General features: G+C 39.7%; 1 pseudogene; it reads left to right on the top strand.

Annotated features, from left to right (window-relative positions):
- Positions 1-2,563: 2,563 nt before the first annotated feature.
- Positions 2,564-2,660, top strand: LOC130023008 (uncharacterized; annotated as a pseudogene).
- The last annotated feature ends 3,424 nt before the right edge of the window (positions 2,661-6,084 follow it).

Genomic DNA, 6,084 nt, shown 5'->3' with positions numbered 1-6,084 from the left:
ATGCTCTTCATCAATAATCGTCAGGGAAATGCAGGTCCAACCAACAAAGAGATATCACCTCACACCACTGAAACTGACTCACATCCAAAAGAACAAAAGCTACCGCTGTTGCCATGGATGTGGGTTAAAAGGGACTCTCCTTCACTGCTGGTGGAAATGCGGACAGGTTCAGCCATTTTGGAAAACATTATGAACGGTTCTCCGAATACTAGAAATTGAGCTCCCATTTGACCCAGCAATATCACTCCTGGGAATATAGCCTGGAGAGGCAAAAAAGTACAGCCAAAGTGACATCTGCACTTGTATGTTCATTGCTGCCCTGTTCACAATAGCCAAAATCTGGGGAAAAAAACCTTAGTGCCCAAGAACAGATGACTTGTTAATAACACTTTGTTTCATCTACACAGTGGAATACTATGCAGCTGTTAGAAAAGAAGAAGTCATGAAATTTGCATAAAGTGGATCAACATAGAAAGTGAAATGAGTCAGAAAGATATGGACAGACATCGAAAGGTTGTACTCATCTGTGGAATATAAAGTAACAGAATGAGATACTAATACCCAAGAATAGAGTGATATGGACTAGGAGGTATGCTCCAGGCCTTGGAAGCCGGCATCACATGCTGGGGGGAAAGGCAGCTCAGATAGAGGCCAGAACACCAACTAAAGGGTATTTGGAGGACCCGCTCTGGGTGGGAGATGCATGCCAAAAGTAGACAATAGAGCCATTTTTTCTGCCCCACCAAGATCACGATTTGACCCCCAAAAGAGGCTATCCGGCGTGACCACAGCCCCAGAGGCACATGGATCCAATTCGGAACCCAGAGGCTTTGGGCAGAAATGAGACTGAACTATGCATTAAGCTTCGGCACCATTCGCCCTCAGGTGGGAAAGGGTATTTGTCGCTTCTGCATTTCTCTCCCCTGGTGGCACGATTCCCACCACCTCAGAGACTATTGGACAGCCAGGTATGAGCTAGGGTGACAGGGCAACTACAGCCTCGTTGGATTGGGGGTGAGGGGTGAAACCAGCCCATTCATCCAGCTAGCCAAGACCATGAGTTGCCCACCACGAGTGGCTCTCTGGCATGCCATGGCCCCAGAGAACAAAAGAGAATGCCCTGCCACAAAGGCACGTTTGGGGGCATGGTGGGAGGAATACTGGTATCATTGGTGGTGGAGAACGATTTCCTTGAGCAGGCACCAGTTACATCTCCATTCGTCCTAGCCCTGAGATTTTAGCAAGTACCTCATTGGAGGTTTTTTCACGGTCAGGGAAATGAGATACTTCATTGTTACTGAGTTTTGGCATATAGAATACACCACGGGTAGCTTGCCAGTCTCTGCCATGTAGGCAAGATATGCTTGGTAACCTGCCATGTTCTCCGAGAAAGAGAACTGGACAATATGAGTTGTTGTCTTATCAACAAGATCCAGTCTCTGGATCTTGGCCAATGATGGGATTACATGGCTCCAGAGGCAGTCCGTGGGTGTAACACTTAGCTACTGGAAGATGTGGGATCTGGATGGAGGAGGCCCATTCTTGGTCCGAGCAGACTTGAATATCTCAGCCCCGGGTCCCACACACCTGGGTTCCTCTGCCAGTAACTTCATGCATGAGGCTCCTTCAAGTGTGGTGAGAGTGGTCTTAAGCATACCTATTGCTGGTTGCAGAGGTCTTCAGCTGTCAGGTCTCTGCACGGGGTGGTGAGGGAAACACAACCCACACCCTTCAAGGGGCCCTGGTGAGGAAAGCCAGGTGCGGCGTCAGGAGACTGTCATTTCAGAGATATTTAGACTTAATTTTAGATCGAAAAGTACACATCACTCAAACAGTTGTATGTGCTTAGTAATAAAATATTACAAACATGGTCAATCACCTAAGAAAGCCCATTCTGCTCAGAGAACTAGATTTTTAATTACAGGTCTGTTTTGCCCATGTGGAATGACTGAGAATCACAATGAGTAGATATAAAACTCACTATACACACAAAGATGCACACAGGTTACTTTGAGTCATCTGTGTTGTTAATGTGTCTTGGCCATTAGACTACATTGAGCCCCCTCTTATCTCCTTTACAGGAGCCTCATGAGTCTCACCTTCCCTTCAAGTTGAACTTGTAGTAAGGAGGAATGAAATCATCAATATGCTTCTCACCTCTTCCTTCAGGAGAAAAATCCTACTTACTTTCAAGGTGGTCAAAGTGCGGACAACGCAATCCACCGTTTTTTGGAGATGTACACGGGACCGAGGTGAGAATATCAAAAAGCTCCAGTTTAATTTTCTTAATCAAGGTTTCAGTGTAGAGCATTAAACAAGACTGATTCACCATCTTCCAAAAGAATTATTTTGCAAAACTGATGCCCTGGGTATGGTAAAAGGTAATATGGTAAAAAAAAAATACTTTTCCTTCTGGGACATTAATGTTCTAAATTTATCACTTCAAGCTGCTTTGATATACCTTCCTAGATTGGGAATCACTGTCTGCCATAGGAGTGAGTAAGGACAACACTCAAAGAAATCAGAAGAGAAAAATAGGGAAAAAAATCAACTCTTATACTCAGTTTGGCAACACATATACTAAAATTGAAATGATACAGAGATTAGCATGATCCTTACACAGAGATGACAGGCCAACTTTTAAAGTGTTCCATATTTTTGTTGCATTAAGAATTAACAGGGCTACTTTAAGCTAAGACAAGCCCCACAAGTACTCCAAATTTCAACATAAAGATAACAAAAATCCCTATCACAATGATCTCTATCAATGTCAATGGACTAAATGCACCAATTCGAAGGCACAGGATGGCAGGATGAAATAGAAAACTGAACCCAACATTCTGTTGCCTGCAAGAAACACATCTGAATAATCAAAGCAACCATGGGCTCAAAGTCAAAGGCTGGAAAACAATTCTTCAAGAAAAGAACACCTCCAAAAAGCTGCAGTGGCAATACTAGTATCAGACCCCATGGACTTCAGGCTAAAGGTTATAAGAGACAGTGAATGTCATTTCTTAATGATCATGGGATCTGTACATCAGAAAGAACTCACCCTCCTAAATGTATATGCTCCTAATGAAAGACCAGCAAAATACGTAAAAACAACTTCTAATTGACTTAAAGAAAAACATTGATAGCAACACAATACTAGATGGAGATTTCAACAGTACTTTCTCACTTCTCAATAGATCAAACAGACAAAAACTCGGCAAGAAAATATTTTATTTGAGGGAAGTAATGAACAACCATTGGCTTATAGAAGAAATCAAAGAGGAAATAAAAAGATTCCAGAAAAAAATGATAACGAGGAACTACCAGAACGTGTGGGACAGAGCAAAAGCAGTTCTAAGAGGAAAGTTTATAGCTCCGCCAGAATTCAACTGGAAGAAAGAAAGGGCCTACAAAAATAACTTACATCTCAAGATTTTGGAAAATGACCAATAAAAGGAGTCCAAATTAGCCAGGAGGAAAGAAATAATAAAACCTGGAGCAGAAATCAATGAGATATAATCCCAAAATACAATCCAGAAGTCCAACAAAAGCAAGAGATTGTTCTTTGAGAAAAGAAATAAGATCGATAAACCACTAGCAAGACTCACAAAGAAGAAAAGAGAAAGAATCCTAATAAACCGAATCAGAAATGCAAAGGGGGACATCATAATAGAAACTACAAAATCCATAGGATCATCAGAGATTATTTTGAGAATCTTTACAGCAGGAAATGAGAGAATCTTGAATAAATTGATAAATTACTGGATTCCAATTACCTCCTAAGGCTGAACCAAGAAGATTTTGAAAACTCGAACCCATCACTACAAGGAAATTGAAATGATAATCAAAAGTATCCCCCAAAACAGTAGCCCAGGCCAAAATGGATTCACTAATGAAGTATTTCAAACCTTTCAAGAGGACCTACTGCCAACATTTTTTTAAGATTTTCCAGGAAATTGAAGAAACAGAAATACTCCCAAACAATTTCTATGAGACAAAGATCAGCCTGATACTCAAATCAGACAGAGACACCACAACAAAGAAAATTACAGACCTATTTCCTTGATAAATCCAAAGATCCTCAAGATTATACCAGCAAAGAGAATCCAGAAACTCATCAAAACGTCACACTCTATGTCCAAGTAGATTTATCTTGGGGATGCAAGAATGGCTTAACATTCTCAAGTCAATCAACAGAATACACCATCTCAATAAAATAAAGATAAAAATCACTTGATAATATCAATAGATGTAGATAAAGCATTTGAGGAGATCCAGCACCCATTCATGATTAAAAACTCTCAACAAAATGGGAGTTGAAAGTACTTTCCTCAATATAGTCAAAGCAAATTACCACAAATCCACACCAAGCATTATTCTCAATGGGGGAAATCTAAAAGCTTGGAGCAGAAATCAATGAGCTAGATTCCCAAAATAAAATCAGGCACAAAACAAGTTACCCACTCTCACCACTCCTATTCATCATAGTACTTGAAGTACTTGCCATATGATTTTGGTAAGAAAAAGATATCAAGGGCATCCAGATAAAAAACGGAAGAATTCAAGCTTTTACTATTTGTAGAAGACATGATAGTATACTTAGAAAATCCCAAAGAATCTACAAAAAAGCTCCTGGGAAGAATAGATTTGTTTACTAAAGTAGCATATTACAAAATCAATATCCAGTAGTCCATGGCTTTCCCAAATACTATTAATGAAAGAGAAAAAAGAGATAGGCGAAAAACAATCCCATTCACAATAATAACCTCAGAAAATCAAGTATACTAGAATCAACTAAAAAGGATAAGGACCTATACCAAAAAAGCTCTACAAAACACTACTTCATGAAATGAAAGAGGATATGAGGAAATGGAGTCACATCCCATGCTCATTGATTGAGAGGATTAACACTCTCAAAATGGCAATACACCCCAAAGAGCTATAAAGATTTAATGCACCTTCTATAAGGATACCCATAACATTTTTCAAAGAAATAGATTAAACACTCTTGAAACTCATACACAACAATAAACTGCCATGATGAGCTAAAGCAATCTTTGGTAAAAAGAAGAAGGGAACAGCTTCCCCAACTTCAAACCCTACTACAAAGTCGTAGTAATCAAAATAGCATGATATTCAGATAATGACAGGCCTGAGATCATTGGAATATAGTCAAATATCCTGACGCTGGCCCTCAGTTTATTATTACCTGATGTTTCATAAAGGCTCAATAAATATGAAGTTGAGCAAGGAAGTCTCTTCAACAAGTGCTGCTGGGAAAACTGGTCAGCAACATGCAAAAAAAATTTAACTCAGACCTCTTTATAGTGCCAGGCACAAAGTCAGATCAAATGAATTAAAGACCTCAATGTCATACCTGAATTCTTAAGATATATAGAGAAAAATGTGGGAAGATCCCTCCATGACATTAAAACTAAGGGAAACTTCTAGAATGATACACCACTGACCAAGGAAGAGGAAGTGAAGATAACCAAATGAGACTACATTAAACCAAGAAGTTTCTGCAACTCAGAAAAAATGGTGACCATGCTAAAAAGACAGCCCTCATAATGGGGGAAAGTTATTTATGCAATACCCATATAATTAACCCCTTATTGTATATAACCCATGATATATATGGCACTGGTCGAACTTTGTAAGAAAAAGACATCCAACCCCACAATAACATGAGCAGAAGAAATGAACAGAAACTTCCTCAAAGAATAAATACAAATGACCAAAAAACAGAGGTAAAATGTTCTACATCATGAATCATCAGGGAGATACAAATCAAAACAGCAATGAGATATCTCACACCACAGAGATTGACACACATCAAAAAGAACAAGAGCAACCAATGTCAGCATGGAAGTGGGGAGAAAGGGTCTCTTCTTCACTATTGGTGGGGATGCCGATTGGTTCAGCCTTTTCGGAAAACAATATGGGCATTTCTCAGAAAGCTACAAATTGAGCTTCCATGAATCCAGCAATACCACTTTTGGGAATATACTCCCGGGCCCCAAAACACACAGCAGAAATGATATCTGCACTTCTATGTTCATTGCAGCACTATTCACAATAGTGAGACTCTGG

The sequence above is a fragment of the Sorex fumeus genome, unplaced genomic scaffold, assembly GCF_029834395.1.
Source record: "Sorex fumeus unplaced genomic scaffold, SorFum_2.1 ptg000021l, whole genome shotgun sequence".
Lineage (NCBI taxonomy): Eukaryota > Metazoa > Chordata > Mammalia > Eulipotyphla > Soricidae > Sorex > Sorex fumeus.
Note: the sequence above shows the minus strand (reverse complement) of the source record. Positions and strands in the feature narration are given on the sequence as shown.